Genomic DNA, 22,565 nt, shown 5'->3' on the forward strand with positions numbered 1-22,565 from the left:
GACAAAATCCAGTGCCCCAACCAGGACTAGAACCCGGGGTGCCGGCGCCGAAGGCAGGGGATCAGCCTAGTGAGCCATGGCACTGGCCGGGGACCGGATTGTTTTATATGCAAAGTAAAACTCCCTAGGAATAAAGGGTCATCTACTGGTTTCTGTTTCCCACCATTCCCTATCTCACAGCCTGCAGACACATGAGCTGGTTTTTCCTGTACCTAAACCATACTGTGAAGGGTTTCTCTGCACTTGCCCTACTATGACCTCAAAATGTCCCCTAAGAGTTCTGCTTCCAAAAGTGGCTTCATTGTAAAAACAGAAAAATGCTCCATTAGGATGGACCTGGACTGGAGATGAGGCTGCCATGTCTGGGAGAGGTTAGGAGCTTCACTGCCTAGAGGAGAGGGAGGCGGGCAATGTGGTCTAGTTTGCCATGGCTGTTAGAGTGCTGAGAGCCATGGTCATCACTTTTATCTTGGCTCTGGGACCTCGAGGTAGGAGGCATCAACAGTGATTATGGTGAGTTTTTGAACAGCCAATCCTGACCACTGGTTTGACCCATGTGTCAAAGTGGGGGAAAGGATTTTACAAGATTGAATGTGTGGCTTAGAAGTGCAGATAAACCGACATCCAACACCATCTAGAGTACAGAGGACACAAGATGTGGGAGGGGACTTCGTTCAAGCACTCCTCTTACACTTGTCAGATTTTTCATCTCTGGTTCTTGCCTCTCTACCCAGAAACCCAATATCCAGGTGTTGCCTCTTAGGGTTGGGAGAGTTTGGAGTGTATTTAAGGGTAGGTTTACACTCTAGGGTAAGTAAGGTCTACAGGACACACTAGCGAATCAACTCATGACAGAGGTGGAGGGGTTGACCGGTGATAGGAGAGAGACACTCCCCCCATGGCAGGACAGGGCGGGCAATACTCCCCTATGGAGGGGAGGGCAGGTGCCAGCAGATATGTAGGCATTTTATAAGGAGTAAAAATTAATTTCATGACCAGAAGTCTCAATTTCCTTCTCCCAATATAAGAGGAGGATGGAGGATCATTAGGGAGCTCTAGGAGAGCTTTGGAAGAGGTCTTTGAGGGATGTGGCCAAGGGGACCCACAAAGGGTAAGTTTTGGGAATTGAGTTGCACGGAGGCGCAGCTGAGGTTGGAGAACAAAGCTCAGACCCTCATCTAACAGATTCATGATTTTCTTCTCTACTTGAATGCAGCAGCCTGGCTATTGGAGTTAAGAAGGCAAAGAACAGAACCAATTCAGGGCTTGGATGCAACAGGACATTGGGAGCGTGGATGCACAAGGGATGAAGGGAAGAGAGGGTCTCTGTGTGGTCAGCCACAGAGGACGTACCAGGCAGGGGGGGTTGCAGTGCCAGGTGGGCACCAAAACATCTGAGCAGGATAGACTCAAATGCATGGGCTAAGTGGAAGAGCCAGAGGCAAGAGACCATATATTGCATGAGTGTATTTGTATGAAATGTCACAACCGCAACTCAGCAGAGATGGAAAGTAGATTAGTGGTTGCCTTGGGCTGGGGGCGGGAATGGCAGTAACTTTAAATCGGTATGGGAGCCTGCAGTGGGATTATAGCAGAGCTCTCAAAGTAGATTACAGAGATGGTTACACACTCAGTACAGTTACTCAAATCATTGCGTTGACATCTAAAATGGCTAACTTATGTAGTATTTGAATTTCCCCACAACAAATTTGTTTCTCAGAAAAGATAAAGGGAAATTGGAGTGATCCCATGCCTAGTGCCTACCTTGATACATTTAAAAAGCAAAGAGCCAGTGTTTGGGGAGTAAAGACCCCAAAGAGTCCAAAGCAAAACAAGCTGTGGTCCGGGTTGGGGAGGGCAGGCATGACAGTTACAGTGACTAATGTGAGATACTAGCAAGGTGCATGGGAGCAGGGAGTCTACACACTGCGAGTCCAGCGCTTTCTACAGCACAGTACACAATTGTCAACGTGTGTGTGTCAAAAGAATGAGTCCAATGCCACTGTCAGAAGTGACTGTGGGGAAAAGATTGTCAGGTCCCTAGAATCCAGACGCAAGGCTGGGGATGAGAGAGACTGGCCTCAAGCCCCGAGTTCCCATGAGGACACAGGTGCTACAGGAGGGACAAAAGGTAAAGATCTGAAACAAGTATGCAGGGCTGGGGATGTCACACCACAGACACACGGCCATGCAGAACAGTCACACACACTCATGCTTACGCAAGTGGCAGCATGCATGTAATCTGCTGTGGTCTCCGGGCAAGAGGAGAAAGGGCACTCCCAGTGCCCCTGGTGGGCACTAGGTTCCTGTTTCAGCCCCAGAAAGGGGGGTGGGTCTCCTGACAGGAGTGCTACAGGGTAGGCATGGTGGATGAGCTTGCAAGGGCTGAGAGCAATGGTTAGGGAGGGAGACATAGAGCGCTGGGGGAGGAGAAGGTAACAGAGCAGTCACAGGTGCAGAGGAGGGTAACTGGACTGTTTAGCTGGACCAACAGCATAATGGCCAAGTTGCAAGGCCACCCAGGGGCACACCAGGGGACCCCTTGTCATGAACCAGCTTGTGGGACCTACCTTGCTGATAAGCTCCCCGATCATCCCATTCCAGGAGGTGTTGTGGAGCTGGTGACCGTACCTGCCATCGGGGGCCTGGTAAATCTCATACTTAAAGCCCAAAGCCTTGGCCAGCACGTCCAGGACATCGATGGAGAACCCTTTGTAATGCTTAGGCTGCCCAAGGATGTTCTCAGCCACCATCACGAAAGGTTCTTCCTGGGAACAGCAGAACGAACGATCTTCATTAACACCCACATCTTGGGTACGGTCTGACAGACCCATCTAGGAATCCTAACTTGAATTGTTAGTATTTACCCAATTTCGACCTGGAGGCTGAACTCCTCTGCCCTTTTCTAAAAGCAGTTTATGGGCAATCACGGAACAGTGTGCAGCACAATCACCCCAATCAGCAGGTCAACACACAGCCATGCAAATTTACCTGTCCTGTGTGACGTCATCACAGGCTGTGCCCAAACCCCAGCTCATAGAATAACAGCCCTCGTTTTCCTACTTTCATTTGTAACACACTCTGATCTTAGGAAATATCATAATTTTAGGAGACCTACATAAGACATGTGACAATTCTCATCCAGGATAATAAATGGCAATAAAGATCTGAGATATTAAATTGAGAGAAGACTGTATTTTATCTATCAGCTTGTACTAGAAAATAGATGCTGATGAACCAGCCAAGGTCATGCTGTAAGTGAAAGGGTAGGCTCGAGTTAAAATCCACAGGTTCTGAGCCCAAAGCTGTGCTGTGTGCACACCCACACATTTTGTGCTGTGTCATGTGTGGAGCAGGTGGCCCCCTGGAAGGCAGCCCAGCCTCTCCCCCCCCCACTCCCCTTCCTTCTTGCAGGAAACAGAACAAGAAGGAGCTTTGGGCAAAGGGTGGCAGGGCCTACATCTCATTAATTTAGCACTGTCGGGAAAATAAGATACGAGGCACATTCAGAGTCTGCAGAAACACCAGGGGCTTCTGGGCCTGCTGGGACAGAGGGGAACATCTGGCCCATGTCCAACCCAGCTAGTAAGGGGTAAATCTGAAGTCTCTTAGAAATGCAAAAGTCTATGATTCCAGGACAAAGATGCTGGAACAAGGAACTAGCAAGTGGGCTTCAGGAAGTTTGTGTCATGTGGGCCACCCAGAGTGCTGGGGGCTGAAAGAACTTCATCCTACCAGCACCTTTCTGGGGATCATGGCTGCCAGCACCACTCACTGAAGACCAGCAGCCAGTCGGTCAAGACCCTGTTGACGCCCAAGGAGCAAAGGAGTGGCAGAGCGCCCTCTTGAGGTCAGTGGTGGATCGGGATGCAGGGCCCCTGCTCTAGAGCAGTTTAGGGACCTCCCTTGGAGTCTTACCCTTTCACACAGTTATTTGAATGAAAGGCTCAGTTTGCTCCTCAAGATCCCCTTTCTCTCCAAACACAGCCCTAAACAGACAGCAGCCTTAAGCTTCCAGAATATCCCTGTGATTCTACCAAGACAGTCACCACTTTGAGAGTCAGTCCTTGGAGGCAGCTGCCCATGGGCCTCTCCTGTAGGCTGCCATTCAGGCCTTTCTCCGAGTCCTACATTGCCAACTGTGGAGAAGAGGGAGTGTGAGACACAGACACATGAGACAGGCATCTGCTCATACCTTAGGAACACGTTTCCTAAACTGGGAACCTGAGTCAGGCAGGGAGGTGGGCAGCAGCCCTGTGGGCTTCCCAGAGACCCAGATCCATCCTGCAGTTGTAAAGGAGAACAGAGAGGTCCATTGCCTCCATCAGCTCACCCAGGCCACTGGGACTGCTGGTATCCCCAAAATGCAAGCAGTTGGGAAGAGCTTGTCACTAGGACAATTGTTTATGTCCCAATTGTGTTCTGTCTGCACACAGAGGCTGTGTCACTTTGTCTCCCACAAAGTCTCCTCTTTCTTTAATCACTCCTTTGACTTTCTTGGGCCACAGGGACTTAAATTGCCACCGCCACAGGCAGGCTGGGGCTCAGCAGTAAAGCAAGTAACAAAAGCCCAAGTGTGCAGCTTCTCTTGCACCCCGGTGCCTACTGCAAACAGGGCCAGGAGCTCTCTGCATGTTTTCTCTGTAGTGTAAATGCCATCAGATAGGCAGCAGAGGGGGAGAGCACAACAAATATTCTGTGTGTGTGCCACATCCTTCTGCACTTCCTGGGTATGTGCAGTGGCTCAATGCAACTGTGCCAGGCACCCTAAGGTGGTGAAGACTCTGCCGTCGCTCGGAAACAACAGAGGAGACACAGTTGTTTCCCGGACTGCTCTCCTCAGCCCTGCATCCCTGCAGGGCCTGAGCAAAAATGGCCACCTCTTTGTCTGGTCAATGATTCTCAACTATAAACTGGAGACAGGTGAGAGAAAATACAGAACATACTGGCCTCACTTCCAAGCAACTAAATCAGAGCCTTAGGGTAATATCCATGCCTTTGGAACGGTCCTGTCATGCCCTTCTGGAATCCTTGGCTTGGCTGCATAGTAGGATCTCTCAGGGAGCTCTTTGATACCCTGAAGGCTGGACCCCACCTCCAGAGATTCTGATCTAAGTGATTTAGATATTGTGGTCTAGATATGGTGGCTACACACAGCCAGGATTGTGAGCCACTACTGTAGGTTGAACCAGTAATTCTCAAACTGTGATGCACAGATAAATCACTCAGGGGGTTCAGGTGCACTTTCTGATTCTAGCCTTGGAGATTATTTCTGTCTAACAAGCTCCTGGGTGCTGCTGCTTGCTGCTGCTCCATGGATCACCATTTATGTAAGGATTAGACAGCCATGCACAGTGCCTACTCTTTGCCAGGGAAGACCCCAAAGACCCCTAGTTGACCTGAGCAGCAGAAATACTCCTCTGACACTGCAGGACCTAGTGGAGCCATCAGCATCTCCACAGGAGGACACGAGTACTCTCGCAGCACCACCCACAGCTCTGGCACTGGCTGCAGGGTCTGCACACTGAGCCCTGGCTATGAGGTCCAGAACCTCAATGACCATTCCTACTGTCACTTTGGACATGACACCTACCAAAACAGCTCTCTCCTTGCAGGATGTCTAGCAGTGACGAATGCGATTTTAGTTAAGAGTGTGGCCATGCACACTGAAGAGCTCTGCCTGCCCCCAACCACCAGATTATTTCGGAAGGCATTCCAATGAAAGCAAGTTAAGATCTACCCAGAACTCTGGTCGAGGACATCAAGATGGTGATGACACTAGACTCTGGGAACTGGTACGGTGGGAAGGAAACAGGGATGCTTCTCCACTGTTCTGAAGAAAGAGTCCTAAGACCTCAAGTTGATCCCTGCAGCTGGATTACAGTGACAGTCAGAGGGAAGACGACACATTCCGAGGAGGAGAGCAAAGGGATTGATTCTCTGCCTTCTTTGGATACCTCAGTGGGGACTCAGGGGGCAGGGATGGTGTGTGTTCACCATGACATAATGGTGTGCACCCCCTAACTGCTCAGTCCAGGTACTGGAGCTGCTTAACCCTCATGTGTGTTCTGCTACTCTTCCAAGCCTGGGTGGAGTTCTGAAGGTCTCCTTGAGCATCTCAATGGCTCACAAGTTGATAGTGGAGGTGGTTGTTTCTTAATCCTGGCTTCCGAGTTCAGAGTCTGGACGCACTGTCCCATGCCAGGATCTGAGTTCCTAACACCTGGTACCAAATATGTCCCACCCCTGACTCCTGCACAAGGAAGGAGCATGCTGGCCCCTTGCTGATCTGGTTTAGACAAGTAAAAGAAGCAGGGCTGTGCTTGATCAGCCAGGCTTTACCTGCCTGTCTACCAGGATTGCATCAGGCATGATGGAAAATGGAAGCAGGAAGAAGGCGTTGGCATGGAGCCCTATGCTGCCAGGGTGCTAGCTCAGCTCTAAGAAGTTTCCAGCCACTGCCTGGCTCCAGGTGGCAGCTCCTCTGCCTCAACCTTCCAACAGCCTCCTCACTGGTCTCATTAACCCACCCTCCCTCTCTTTCTCTTCCAGCTTTCAGCTATGCTGGTGGGTGCCTTTGCAGGAAGCAAACTCAAACACGAACTATGCCAGTTAAAGAGAGGTCTTCCCAATCCTGGCCCAGCCATGGTCCTCAGCCTCACTTCACTTTGTACAGCTACAGCACACCGTCTTCCCCCCTGACCTGGGCTTCAGCTCCTTCTGTCTGGAGTGCCAGTTCTCTTCCTCGGGATCTGGTAAACACGTAATGATTTGAATTAAGTATTTACTTGAGAGAGAAAATTCATTCATTGGTTCACACCCCAGATGCTCACAAAAGCTCCGACCTGGGATCAGTCTGGTCGCCCACTGGGGTGGCAGGGACCCAGTCATATGATCCATCACCACCACCTCCCGGGGTCTGCATTAGCAGGAAGCTGGAGTCAGGAGCCAGGGTCAGGTCTCGAACCCACTCACTCCAATATGGGATGCAGGCATCTTCACCAATATCTCAGTGACTAGGCCAAACGCCCACCCCTTAATCATCCGTGGTTTTTTTTGCAAACAAGCTTTCACTTTGGAGTAGTTTGGATTTACAGAAAAGTTGTAGAAGTCGTGCAGAGATGTCCATATGCCCCACTCTCTGTCGTTGAGGCGTTAACATTACTGTATCACACTGACCACACTGATTATGACTAATGAATGTGTCACTCAACCTGCAGTAGAAATCATCTCTGGGGCTGAGTCTGTGAGGCAGCTGTGGGACCCAGCTTCCTTGCTCTGTTCTCTGGGTCAAAACCCCATCTTCCTAAGCCATCTGGTCTCTCAGGCTCTGCAGCTCAGACGTGCCTTGTTCATTCCTGTCCACCATGCACCAAACACCACATCCTTCTCTCCAAGATTTGCTTCTAACACTTGTGTAGCTTTGGGGAAGGAAACGGGAAGCTGGGAATAAGTAGGTGTGTGTGAGCCTGCAGATCTCTGCTCCTTGCTCTCGACCCTTCCCTGGGAAGCACAGCATTAGAAACAGCGAAGGCAAGTCCACAAATATTTGTTCAATTAATTAAACTGCTCCGAAATTCCATTTTCTTATCTATAAAATGGAAGAAAACCATCTCCCATGCTTACCAAGTTGAGGGGCTGTTCACAGGAGAAAAGAATTTTGAAATAATCTATTATAAAATAGCTTAATTAAGAAACACAAAGTAAAGAAGCAGATTGTAAAACCGCATGTCCTGTAGCCTTAATGGTGCTTAAAAAAATAAAACAAAAGCAATAGTAAAAGGAGGAAAGGATATGTTAAAATAAGATACAGGAAGCATGTGTTACACGTGGTCGGTGGAATTAGGAATAACCATCATTCCCTTCTTTATGCTCCTCTGGGTTTTAACAAGTTTCTCATTCCTTTCACAAGAAGGAAAATAAGCCTTGGATAAAAAATAACTGGCATAGGTGATTAAACAAAACCTTTATCACATGCACTTCTACGAGAGGCAAATGTCAAGGGTACAAAAGGAGTCAAGTGATCTGCCAGTACCCCAAGGCCAACATGAGAGTCAGAACTCACAAAATCAGTGCTCTGGCCCCAAGGAGCTGTGGCCTGGGGGTGCACTCCTACTGCAGATTCAACCAGCATCTCTTATTTAAGACCCCTCCACACTGGAGAAAGGCTCCATAAACCTGTTGCAGCAGGGATAGGGAGGCAGTCAGAGCTGAAACCTAGATGTGTGAGGACAGGCAACGTTTTTCCACTAAGAATGACAGCACCAAAGCATCTCAGTTAATATTCAGACGACCCTGATGCAAGAGCGGCTTTTAAAATAAAGTGGGGCTGGCACCGCAGCTCAATAGGCTAATCCTCCACCTGTGGCGCCGGCACCCCGGGGTTCTAGTCCTGGTCGGGGTGCCGGATTCTGTCCTGGTCGCTCCTCTTCCTGTCCAGCTCTCTGCTGTGGCCCGGGAAGGCAGTAGAGGATGGCCCAAGTGCTTGGGCCCTGCACTGGCATGGGAGACAAGGAGAAACACCTGGTTCCTGGCTTCAGATCAGCGTGGTGTGCCAGCCGCAGTGGCCATTGGTGGGTGAACCAATGGAATAAAAGAAGACCTTTCTCTCGGTCTCTCTCTCTCACTGTCCACTCTGCCTGTCAAAAAAAAAAAAAAAGTGGAATTTGATGAGAGGTGGAAAAAAAAAAAAGGTTCCTCTAAAGCTGTCATCATCCTTATCTTTTTGTCTGAAAGTGCTCGGGACTTAGTTATTTTTTGTTCTGTTTCAATGCAAGCATCTCTCTACCTGGCCGTTGGGCATCCTGCACCCTGACAAAGAAAGAAAAACTACTTCAAAGCAAAACCCAAATTCTGCCTTTCCAACACATCAAAGTGCAGCTGTGTTCCCGGATTCGGGATACTGCACGTTGGGCAGGAGACTTTATTATTCCCTCACATCTGGACGAAGCTGAGCGCCCCAGGCTGCGCGAATCTTCCTGCTTCCAGGAAGTTCTGTGCTCTCACCCAGTTCTAAAGACTAATCAACCTGCATCATTTCTGAATGAAGCCATCCCTCTGAGCACCCATTATATTGGAACAGGACAGAGAACAGCATAATTCAGAGGAGGGAATCCAGTGGAAATTTTTGTTTGTAATGCAGCCTTTAAATGTATTCCCAACCACACAGCAGGCAACATTAGGAGAGATTGTGCCCTCACCTGTGTCCCAAGAACACTGGTGCTGCCTGCTTGCAATGCCACAGAAAATGTTTCAGTCAATAAAAGCCTAATGGAGCAGAGAGGCTTGATAAACGGGAAGCCAGGAAAACCTTTTACCCACGGAAGTCCTGACACTTCGTCATACGGCTCCAGAGCGTCCCATTTGTACACATGTGCGTCTACTCTGACTTCTTGTACATTGCAGACAGAACGATGTTTATGGGATCGATGAATTTATAGCCACAAACACCCACTTTTGACAGCTGACTTGTCAAGATCAGTGCCTGAAAAACTAATTTCCAGCACTGTTAAACTAAACGAGCACTGCTTGTATTTGATAAGACAGCTATGGTTTTCATTCATGGCTGTGATCTGCCCTGACCGGGCCAGAAACGTGGGTAGAGCCAGAGGTGACGGCACAATCATCACTTGGAAGGAGATGTATGCTTTCCAAATCTGATTATGACAAACAACTCTTCAGGAGATCAGCCAATCAGAGAATAGATTTCATAAATCACTGGCCTCAGGAAAATGTATTTCCTGAGTTAAGCGGGGTGTTCTTCATGTTGGAAGTTACAGGGATTTGGGACTCTGTGGCCTGCCTTAAGAAAGGCAGGGCTATTAACCCTAAGTGGGTCAGGCCTCTTTTGGAAGATAGAGCTTTGTGATCTGTGACCTAGGGGTGGTGCCATTGTCTCTTCTTGGGGATGGAAGATGATGAGAGGAGAGAATCCAACTGCCTTACAGCTCAGAGATGGAATAAGACCTGTGTCATACATCAGGTAACCTGGAAAAATTCATGGAAAATGGGATTAAAAGAGAAGTTTATTTTGGTGCAAAAAATGGAATCCATGCATAGTTTTTTTTTTTTTTCCATGAACTTTTTTTGAAGACCCCTCATATGCAGCCTTGCCAATTCCTGGAGAGAGGATGGAAGGAAGGAAGAAAGGGAGGGAGGGAGGGAGGGAGGGAGGGAGGGAAGAGGTTACTTTACTCAAATTGTCTGTTATACTTTCAGAGCTGAGTGGAGTGCACAACTTGTCTCAGGTAAGAGAGCACGTGAGGTGACGTTGTTATGACCCTGAGTGTCTGACCCCAGGGCCGTCGCTGAAGTCCCATGTGAACCGCACCCTCAGCAGCCAGCGACTGTGTCAGCTGAGTGTAGGTGGCCTGTCGGGACACAGGCTTCAGGAATGATGGCCATGGGGGGTTATTATCAAGTGCATAATAAGCCCTGTATTGTATTTTGCTCCCTTGTCCATTTGCACTGGAAAACAAAATGGGCACAGTGTGCATTTCAAGGGATCACTGTGCTAGATGGGGATGGGGTGAAGGGGAGGCTCCTGTCATGAGTCAGTTTGATTGACCATTCAGCCAGCCCTGATGGCAGACAGTTGACTGCAAGTATTAGCTTTGGCTAAAAGCAAGGATAACATGTTTTAGACACAAATGCAGCATCTCAGAAAGAGAATCTAAACCTCTGAGGGTACAGCGCTGACACTGGTAGCCAGGGTTCCTGAAAGTAAGGTTTAATTTGCAAGTTCCTTTGGGGAATTCCAGCATATCGCTGCCACTAAGGCAAGGCTTTGGAGGTTAAGAATCACAGAAGTTGGCAGTCAGCACCAAGTCTATATACACCTGCATCAAGTCTATATACACTGCACCAAGGCTATATACACTGCACCAAGGCTATATACACTGCACCAAGTCTATATATACCTGCTAAGAAATGGCTGGAACCACTCCGTACAGGATGGGGGGACTCACTGTGCTAGGGGGAGGACTGGACGTCTCTCTCTCAGCCAAGTCCATCTGCAAAGGGAATCGAGCATTTGATGAAAGCTATACTATCTTAAAACAAGCCCATCAAGGGCCGGCACTGTGGCTCAATAGGCTAATCCTCCACCTGTGGTGCCAGCATACCGGGTTCTAGTCCCAGTCAGGGTGCCAGATTCTGTCCTGGTTGCTCTCCTCTTCCAGTCCACCAGTCCAGCTCTCTGCTGTGGCCCGGGAGTGCAGTGGAGGATGGCCCAAGTCCTTGGGCCCTGAACCTTCATGGGAGACCAGGAGAAACACTTGGCTCCTGGCTTTGCATCAGCGTGGTGCACCAGCCACAGCAGCCATTGGGGGGTGAACCAATGGAAAAGGAAGACCTTTCTCTCTGTCTCTCTCTCACTGTCCACTCTGCCTGTCAAAAAAAAAAACAAAAACAAAAACAAAAAAACAAAAAAACCCAACAGAACAAGGGCTGCATTTCCAGAGGGCAGAGCTGTAAAGAACTGAAGAGTGAAATAGGCCAGGGGAGCTGTCAGGCTTGGGGGCTTCATGAAAAACCCTTAGTAAGAATGGGAGAAAGAGACTGTCCCTGCAGTGTTGGCAAGGAGCAGGTGACAACTGAGCAGAAATGCTTTGGGCCCTGGCATCTGGATCATGCACGAGGAAGCCGACAGATATACCTAACTCCAAGCCTCCAGTCTCCAGAAGACCAGGGCACAACGGGCTCCCTGGGCTAGAAGTGCTGACGAACTCACGAGCACCAGCAAAGGAGACTTTCTGTCATGTTGAGTGAAGATGGGGGCATCCCCTCTTCTGCTTAAGATACAGAAAGCAGCAGGAAGATGTTGTACTGATTTCCACCACAAGAAAATAGCTAGTTAATCGCCAACAACCTATTTAACAACAACAATGAAAAGTCAGCTTCTAAGAGACTTGCAGTCACCAGATCATTTCTGCCCTCCAGGGAGAGAGGACATCAGAAGGGTTTCCTCTTTGCTGAGCGTGGGACCCTAGAAGTGGCTGTTACAAAAGTAGACAAGAAGGAAAATAACGTGGAATTTTAGCAAAGTATGGAAGGCCACGTGTGGTCCAGCAGGACAGTGAGAGTCCCCAGGAGCTCCAGCACCTAGGGAGGAACCTCCATTCAGCCACACTTTTCCACCAGGTCTCCAGCAAGTGGAGTGGGAGAAAGCAAAACAGAGCACAGCAGCCCACAGTCAGGGGACAGGATCCCACTCGCGCATTCCCAGTCTCAGACGTGTGTCAGGTATCTAAGAAGAAAACTTACAACTCAATGATAAGATGCATCCAATTTTTAGAAATAATAAACTTATTTCTCCAAAGGAAATATGCACATGGAAATATATATGCTCTGCATCGTGAGTCATCAGGAACATGGCAAAATAAGGTTACAAGGAGATAATACTGAATGTGAACAGAATGGCTAAGATCAGAGACTGACTTTATCAAGTGTTGCTGAGGATCTAGAAGGCAAAACATGCAGTCACTCTGCAGCATGGCTGGGCAACTTCTTCCACAGGTAGACATATACCTGCCATGAGACCCAACCAGTCCATCTCTGGCCATTTATATAATGGAGACACAAAAGGTCATCGAAACATTCATGAAGTGAAACCAAAAGCATATATTGGAGAAAAAAATTGAACTTCATACACATGAAAGGTTTTCAGATAGTTCAAGAAAGAAGCATATTATGAAAAAATTATGCATAAATTTCAACATTTTCTGCACCAAAATAATAATTATATATTTTCATGAACTTTTTTAAAAAAGTTTTATTTATTTATTTGAAAGATAGAGTTACAGAGAGACAGAGGCAGAGAGAGGGGGAGAATCCACTGGTTCACTCCCCAGATGGCCGCAATGGCTGGAGCTGCACTGATCTGAAGCCAGGAGCCAGGAGCTTCTTTCAGGTCTCCCACATGGGTGCAGGAGTTCAAGGACTTGGGCCATCTTCTACTGCTTTCCCAGACCATAGCAGAGAGCTGAATCAGAAGTGGAACAGCTGGGACTAGAACCGGTGCCCATATGGCATGCTGGCACTACAGGTGGCAGCCTTAACCACTATGCCACAGTGCTGGTCCCAACCATGAGCTTTTTGAAGTTCCCTCATATAAAATACATCCATACAATGTCTACATCAAAACTTTATTTATAATGGCCAAAGGAGACAATGTGTCCAAGTACTGATCAGCTGGTAAATGGGTAAACAAACTAGTTTATTGATACAACAAAACCCTACTCAGCAGAAAAACACCCAAGCTGCTGTCAAATGCAAAAACATGCATAAGGTACAAAAGCAACAGGCCAAGTGAATACAGACAGATGCAAAAGATGGTGTAATTTATGATCTCTTCTTATGACATTTTTGCAAAGGCCATATTCTAGGGACTGGAAGCAGATTACAGGTTGCTTGGAACTACAATTGGGCACAGGGTATCTAATGCAAAGAGGAAACAGGTATTCTTGGGGACATTGGAAGTGTCCTATACCTTGACTGTCCTGGTGATGCTGTATCCATTTGTCAGAAGTGATCAAACCTCAACTGAGGGAGTTTATCACAGATAATTCACCTAAATAAACCTGAGGTAGCTAGAATTATTTTGAAGATGATGAAGCAATGTGCTAGGAAGCGGCACTAATGATTAAAGGCAGGGAATTAAAAAATAAGACCTTGGCTGATGTTACTGCCTCTGGGTGACTGTGTTTTGGCCATGGAGCTAGAGGCCACAAAGTAGGCAAGAAATTGTCTACAGACCTCAAAGAACTAGAAACATTCTTGCCAGAGATTTAGAAGAATGCAAGTGCAGTTTCACCTGCAAATAGCCCCATGGTATGTGCAGGGGACTAACAGCTTACATAACATTACACACACACACACACACACAGTAGGTTCAACTTTTTAAATGCTGCTTTCTTTTTGTGAGATGGTGCATGTACATGCCTAAACCACAAAAGTAGTGATAGGTGACTGTTCCTGGCATTGGGCAGAATGGTGAGATCATAAGGAATGTTCATCTATTACACAATATAATCCTGAATGTCTGAATTGTTTCACAGACAGGAAACCATTGGTTTTTATAATCATATGAAAAATGAAGAAGCAATTTTCACTTTGAAACTGCACTGTGATCTAGCTTGTGATTGCAACATAGAGGTTTGTATCCCTCTCTGATTGTTTTAGGGACATTGATTTTGTCTCTACATAATCCACAAGTTCTAGCAGAGGTGTTTCTGCAGTGGTGAGCTAGACTGGCATTTTGTTTGTTTTACTCATGAGCAGAGGAACTTCAGGTAAGGTATTGGAACTGCTTAGATTCCCTTCTTTGGGCTCACAGAGTTTCACCCATAGCTCCTATGAGATATTAGTTATTGTTCTTGGCAATCTTTTCTTTTCTCTTCATTTCTACTATTCTCAAGCCATACTAACAGTTTATGCAATTCTTGTTAGTTTGAATTCACTAGAATCAATGGTGCTATACACACTGTACATCAGTTGAAAGTCTGATAAGATCTGTTCTGACAGCCAGGGCTGCGAGTGTTATATTGGAAAAAGTGGCAGGTATTTCCCATTGGATTCTCCCTAAATCCTGGCCATCCCCTCTCCCTGGAACATCCTCTCCTTTCTTTGTTCTCTAGCTCTTTGAAGATCATTTCAGAGGTTCTTCCTTGCACTCCAACAGTGTCTCCCTTCCACAAGCCCATAAATTGACTATAACTGGGAATCCTTACCACCACATACTAAGACACCATGTCTATCCACTCACAGACAGACTAAATCTCTTTGAAGGCAAGGCTATTTCTGCTTCACTTTGCTTCACTCAATAAAATCTTATTAGAAACATTAATAAAATCGATCATTGCTTTGGTGCTTCTTCATTAACTGGCTGGAATTTCATGATTTTCTCAAACTCTAGCTACCGGGTCTGTCCCATATCTGAAGCTCCCCAAAGCTATTCTCACTCAATATTGAATTTTTCACATTGGTTTAAAGTTCCCAGATCGGATTTTCTCTTTGGCATGACTTTGTGTTGAAAACTTACTCTCAGACTTCTGATCTTGAAAAAGGGTTGGTAAAATGAATGATTCCAGTGGTGTTCTTACAACCTTGCTTTAGAAGTCTCTACCTCTGGACCCTTGCTGGTGCATGGTCTGATGGACAGGAGCAGCTCATCTTGGCCCCTCCCACATCTACTGAACCAGTGTCTGCTCTTGAACAAGAGCCCAAGGTGATGCACAGGTGCAGTAAGTGATCAGAAACACAAGCTCTGGATCATGGCACTAGTGTTTCTTGCCTAAAACCTCTGTGAGCTCTTTTACCAGTCTCTTAGGCCCTGTCTTATCCAACCCCACCCAGAAGCCAGTTTTCTTTTCTTTTTTTTTTTAATGAAAACAACTTTTTTCCACTCTCCTTAATATTCCCAATGGGTTTCATGTTAAACTTGACTATCTTTTCTGTGGCCTTTAAGAGTCTTCAGTCCTCTCTGCTCTTCATATTCACCTTGTGCCACAGGTTGCACTTTGCACGCTGTGCCTGTGACTCCGACACAGGCCACCCTTCACTTTTTCTCTCAGATCAAGTTCCTCACTGGTTAGGAACATTGTGCACACCCTCCTCTCCCCTGATAACTCTTATCTCTCCTATTCACAACCCATGGTGGCCTTGTTCTCATTTGGCAAATCTTGCCTGATGGGTTTTCATCTTGATAAAGGCTTCCCAGGTCACTCTTAAGTACTTGTAATATTCTCAAATACAGGATCTTGTTATTTTCTTCCTAACTCCCAAAGAAGCAAACTATGAAAACCACCACCCATGAAGAAAGTGACACCTGCTTATCCCATCATCACAAACAAAACACAGGATATGATATTTGGCACATAGCATGCACATAGCAAATATTTATTGACTAACCAAAAAATTAAGAGCTAGTCCAGGGTCAGCGTAATTTTCATAAAATGGCAGACAGTAAATATTTTAGATCCTTGGGACATAGGGTCTTTATGATCAACTACTCAATGGGTATAGATGGGTTCCAATAAGCTTTATGGTCAACTACTCAATGGGTATAGATGGGTTCCAATAAGCTTTATGTACAAAACAAATGTCGGGTTGGATAGAGCCCAAGGGCGATAGTTTGCTGACCTGCAATTGTCAGTCAATGCCTCTATTGCTTCCTCTGGAAAGAATATTCTCTTCTCCATTGCCGTTCTCAAATCATGACCCTTCTTTCAAGGTTTGCCATTATAAAATGGTTTAATGTCATGCTTTCAGGAAACTACATCTTATCCCTCCAACCACAGTGACAGATCCTCCTGCATCCTTAAATCACCATGCTTAGCCTTTTCCGTGGCGAGAGAGAATGCAGGTTTTGCTGACAGCTCCTGCAGCAGATTGCATTCTCTAAAGATGGCTATGATGATATCCCCATCCCTCATGCTCTTCTGCAATGTGACTTCGCCACCCACTATCGAGAAGTGGAGTCTAATTCTTCTCCCTCTAAATCTGGTCTGAATCTGATGCTACATGTTTTGAGGCTAGGTTGGAAAAGGCCATGCAGCATCCGCCTGGTTCTCTCAGGGATGCTCGCTTAAGCACAAGGCTTTTCACCATGATGCCATGGACACTGGGGGCCAGATAATTTTTTACTGGAGGAGGGAGGCTGTTTTGTGTATTCTAGGATGTTTAGCAGTAACCACTGCCCCTCCCAGTTGGGTGCCAACAGAATCCCTGCAGAGACATCGATACATTTCCATTGGAGGAGAAGATTACACTCTGCCACAACCCACTAAGAATCGCTCACCTAATGGAATCCAGCTGCCAAGCCAAAAGATCACACGTGTATTCCAGTGGACAGTAGCAAACTGGCCCAGCCATCTCTGCCAAAGCACCAGACAGCATACGAAGTCATTTTGGGCCTTTGAGACCAGCTCAGCCAAAGTCAGGTACCACCTAGTGGCCTCCACTGACATCAAAAAACTGTCAAGCCAAGTCCTGACCACATTTCTGACATTCAGGGGCAGGCATTTGGCCCAGCAGGTAAGCCACTTGTTAAGGCGTCCACCCTACATACCCGTGCTCACAATTCCAGCACCCTGCTCATGTGCACCCTGGCAAGCGGCAGGTGATGGCTCTAGCACCCTGGTCACTCCCACCTCTGTAAAAGAACTGGATTGAATTCCTAGCTCCCAGCTTCTGCCCTGGTCAGTTCCAACTATTGTGGGCATTTGGGGAGTGAAGTGATGCGTTCTCTCTCTCTCTCTCTTTCTCTCTTTCTCTCTCAAATTGAAAAGAATCACAAAAATTTCTGATATACACAATCCCTGATATATAAAATGACTAAATTTGAGTCATTTGTCATGACAGAAATCACAGTAACTCAAAGAGAATTTTGTACCTGGAAAGGTAGTATTACTGTTAAGAAAAAAAACAGAATGTGGAGAACTGACTTTGGAGCTGAGCAGAGGCAGAAGCTACAAAGTCCTTAAGAAGATTTTTGGTAGACATAATAACAGAAAATATTGGAAGCCGGAAGAAGAATTATTTTTATTAAATAGTGGCCAAAAGCTGTCACTTGAAGCAGTATCGAACATAGAAAATCTGCTTAATAAACTGAAGAATCTGCCAAACAGCATATCTGGACAGAACTGTGAACAGATCTACATATCACAAAGTGTGCACATACTCAGATACACACAGGTAGCTCTTCCACGGACTAAAGAAGGAACTCCATTCTCAAGGAGACTACAGATAAAATTTATAGAGGCCACAGCCTTCTGGACTCAAAAATGAACCTATTTGTTAGCCTAAAGGAGAAAATTCCGAAATAAGAGATGCTCTCAATGCAAAGATGAAATCTTGCAGATCACCTGGGGGAAATGTAGACCCATGGAAAAATCAAAGGTCTGACTGCAAAACCATTTCTTCAGGTCTCACAAGTATTTCAGGTGGTGTCTGGCAGACCTTTCATAGCAAAGGCTCCTCACAATCTTTTTTAAAATTAATTAATTTATTTGAAAGGAAGAGTTACAGAGTGGCAAAGGCAGAGAGAGGGAGAGAGGGAGAGGGAGAGAGAGAGAGAGAGAGAGAGAGAGAGAGAGAGAAAGGTCTTCCATCAGCTGGCTCACCCCCCAGATGTCTGGAACGGCTGGAGGTGTACCTATCCGAAGCCAGGATCCAGGAGCTTCTTCCAGGTCTCCAATGCAGGTGCAGGGGCCCAAAGACTTGGGCCATCTTCCACTGCTTCCCCAGGCCATAGCAGAGAGCTGGATCAGAAGTGGAGCAGCTGGGACTCAAACCAGTGCCCATATTGTATGCCAGCACTGAAGGCGGCGGCTGTACCTGCCTTACAATCTTAAAAGTACATATCACAGACTCTCAGTGCCAGATAACAGAGCTTCTAAAAATCTATAGCAGCTTATTTGGAAACACAAAGTAAAGAAGAGCCTGTCTCAGAGAAATTCATGGCTGTGCCATCCTCTGATGTGGTGAGCAGCAATAAATGGGATAGAAAACCCACATACATTTTAAAGGAATTGTAGGGGTGGCAGCACAGCCAGTGAGACTAAATGAGATGATGCCAAATGGAAACCATGTTTAGATCCCTGAACTTCTATGCTAAGAATGTGGCTCAAAAACGGTTCACCTGCAAATGGAATTGATCTGTTCTATGGAAACGGAAGGATGACTTAGAAGGCAGAATCAAAGATGTCAAGGAGACAGAGACTCATTCCCAGGAAGCAGCCACATGCCCTAGGCAAGGAGACAATGATAAGGAGCCCAGCCGCATATCAAAATTGCTAGGAACCAGTGCTTCTGTGTGTCTTCTCTCTCCCCCCTGCCCCACGGAGGCAGATGTTGCAGTTATCACATCACCATCTTGCCTTTTTCCATGGCATGTGGCTGAGTCCTATGACTTATGTCCTTAGATGAAGGTCTTCAGATTGAGAACTATGAGAAGTCTTCAGAAAGTTCCTGGGAATGCATATAATGAAAAAAACTGTACATGGGTTTCAAGAAGTATCCTGCAACAAAATAAAACTGTCTTCTAATTCTATTTTTCCAAAAACTTCTTAAGTCCTCCTCATAAACTTAGGATGCCATATCCAAGGAGCTTCATCTCTAATTCAGTCTGGTTTAGGTGACAAACTGTTGGATTCTGAGTCAAAATCATAAAGAATGGGACTTTGGGGTTCTCAAGAAAGAGACTTGGGGTAATTTTTAGTTGAGAGAGAAATGGATCATCATGTCCAGAACAAGCACTCTTCAGGGCATCAGCGTGAGGAGGTGGGGCTCAGTGAGAGGTGCCTGGACCTTTGGGGTAGAGTACTCACATAAGCATTCATGCCTTTCTCCAGTGAGTTCCTGCTCTCATGGGACTGAATTAGTTACTCCAAGAGGGGGCTGTTGCAAAGCAAAGCCATTCATTCTGTTCTTGTGTTCTTCTATGTACACCTGCTTGCCTTTCTGCTTTCTGCCATGAGTTGAAGCAGCACAAGGCCCTCACTGATGCCATGCTCTTGTACTTTCCAGTCTCCAGAGTCATGAAGCAAAATGAATCTTTATTATTTATAAATCATTCAGTCTTCGTATTCTGTTATAGCAACACACAACAGACTGAGACAGGTGTAAAAAAAATGGTTCTTCCCTAATTTTCCCTAATTTTTAGAAGACGAATATCACTTATGAACATAGATGCAAAATCCTCAACAAAATACTAGCTAACTGAATTCAAAAACATATCAGAAAGATCATTCACCTTGACCAAGTGGGATTTATCCCTGGAGGGCAGGATGGTTCAACACTCACAAATCAATCAATGTAATACATCATGTTAACAAAGTGAAGAACAAAAACCATATGATAATCTCAATAGATGCAGAGAAAGCATTTGATAAAATACAATATCCTTTCATGATAAAAACCTTAAGCAAATTAGGTATAGAAGGAACATTCCTCAACACAATCAAGGTAATATATAACAAACTCACAGCCAGCATCCTATTAAATGGGGGAAAGTTTGAAAAGTTGGAAGCATTTCTACTAAAAACAGGAACCAGACAAGGATGCCCACTATTGCTATTCAATATAGTTCTGGAAGTTTTAGTCAGAGCCATTAGGCAAGGAATCAGGGATATAAATTAGAAAGGAGGAAATCAAATTATCTTGTTCGCAGATGACATAATCCTACCTGTAAAGGAACCAAAAGACTCTATTACAAGACTATTGGAACTCGTAAGAGATTTATGTAAAGTTGATACCTACACAAAGAAATCAAAAGCCTTTGTATACACAGACAATGTCATGGCTGACAAAGAACTTTTAAGATCAGTCCAACTTATAATAGTTTTGCAGTGCGCCTACTGCGGCGGCCATTGGAGGGTGAACCAACGGCAAAAGGAAGACCTTTCTCTCTGTCTCTCTCTCACTGTCCACTCTGCCTGTCAAAAAAAAAAAAAACATTAAATATCTTGGTACAATTTTAACCAAGGAGGAGAAAGATCTCTACAAGGAAAATTACAAAAAAATTAATGAAAGAAATAGAAGACACAAAAACTGGAAAAATCTCCCCTGTTTGTGGATTGGAAGAATTAATATCATCAAAATGTCCATACTACTGAAAGCAATTCATAGAGTCAATGGGATCCCAATCAAAATACCAAAGACATTCTTCCTTCTCAGATCTAGAACAAATGATGTTAAAATTCATATGGAATCATGAGACCCTGAATAGCTGAAGTAACCTAAAGCAACAAATTCAAAGCTGGAGGCAGCACAGTATCAGACTTCAAGATATACTCATGGCAGTTGTAATCAAAAAAGCCTTATACTGGCACAAAAATAGACACATAGACCAATGTAACAGAATAGAAACCCTAGAAATTAATCCACATATCTATGGTCAACTAATCTTCGGCAAACAAGCTAAAATGAATCCCTGGAGAAAAGAAAGTCTCTTCAACAAATGGTACTGGCAAAATTGTATCTATTTGTGCAGAAGTATAAAACAAGACCAAAATCTTATACTTTATCCAGAAATCGACTCACAATGGATCAAGAATCTAAATTTATAACTCCATACCATCAAATTACCAAGGGAAAACATTGAGGAAACTCTCAAAACTTTGGTGTAGGAAAAGACTTCTATGAAAAGTCTCCAGAAGCACAGATAATTAAAGCAAAAATAGAAGAGATTACATCAAGCTAAGATGCTTTTGCACTGCAAAAGAAACAACAAAGAACTGACAGAATGGGAGAAAAATATTTGCAAACTATGCAACTAATAAAAGATTAATATCCAGAATCTACTAAGAGCTCAAGAAATTCAAAAATAACAAAATAATCCAGTCAAGATATGGCAAATTACATGAGCAGGCAATTTTCAAAGGATGAAATTCAAATGGCCAACAGACACATGAATAAATGCTCAGAATCACCAGCTATCAGGGAAATGCAAATAAAAACCACAATGAGGTTTCATCTCACTGGAGTCAGAATGGCTATCATCTAAAAATAAAAAACAATAAATGTTGGCAAGGATGTGGGGGAAGGGTACCCTAATCTTCTCTTGGTGGGAATGTAAACTAACATAATCATTATGGAAGTTAGTATGGAGATTCGTCAGAGATATGAAAATAAATCTACCATATGACTCAGCCATCCCACTCTTGGGAATTTACCCAAAGGAAATGAAATCAGAATACAAAAGAGTTGTCTGTACCCCCATGTTTATTGCAGCTCAATTAACAATAGCTGAGATATGGAATCAACCCAGATGTCTACCAATTGATGACTAAATAAAGAAAATGTGGTATATATACACTATGGAATTCTACTTAGCCATACAAAAGAATGAAATCCTTTCTTTTGCAACAAAATGGATGCAACTGGAAACCATTATGCTTAGTAAAATAATCCAGTCTAACAAAAATAAATATCATGTTTTCTCTGATATGCAGCAGTTAATATAGAATACAAAAATATACGGAAATGAAATGGTCACTATGGGATATGATTGCCATTTTAGTTCATGTTTATATTCTTCTATAATTTCACTAGTTGGATATTATGATTAGCGGTGAATTAAGCCTGTCAATATTATGTCCTTGCAAAAACTGATGAAGAGAGGTGATGGGGGCAGGTGAGTGAGGCAAGTGTGGTCGTCTTCTTGGAACTGTACCTATGGAATGCATAAAATCTGTTCTGCATATTATAATAAAAATTTTTAATGGGAAAATGGTAATACTTTAGCTACCAGTGAGTCTTCTTTAGATTACTCAGTACATATAACTCAGATCTGAAGGTAATCAAATAAAGAATCTTTCTTTCTACAACAGTAAAAATGAAAATAGTCAGTACATTACTTTGTAAGATTTAGAGAAGGTTCAATGAGCTTTAAAACCATGTACAGGGAAATTAAGTCATAGCAGTGAGGTGCACCTGCCCATCATGACTGTGTTTCTTCCAACAGAGTCGTAATGAGCAGCTGAGAGTGTGTGCTTCTGTGTTGCCACCCAAGATGCTGGGCATGGAGGAACAATACAGACATTTGCAAGTGACTGAAAGAAATG

General features: G+C 45.1%; 1 pseudogene; it reads right to left on the minus strand.

Moving 5' to 3' along the window:
* LOC133775821 (glutamate receptor ionotropic, delta-1-like) overlaps window positions 1–22,565 on the minus strand; it is a 236,978-nt pseudogene that overhangs the window by 121,126 nt on the left and 93,287 nt on the right.

The sequence above is a fragment of the Lepus europaeus genome, chromosome 17 (genome assembly GCF_033115175.1).
Source record: "Lepus europaeus isolate LE1 chromosome 17, mLepTim1.pri, whole genome shotgun sequence".
NCBI classification, from domain to species: domain Eukaryota; kingdom Metazoa; phylum Chordata; class Mammalia; order Lagomorpha; family Leporidae; genus Lepus; species Lepus europaeus.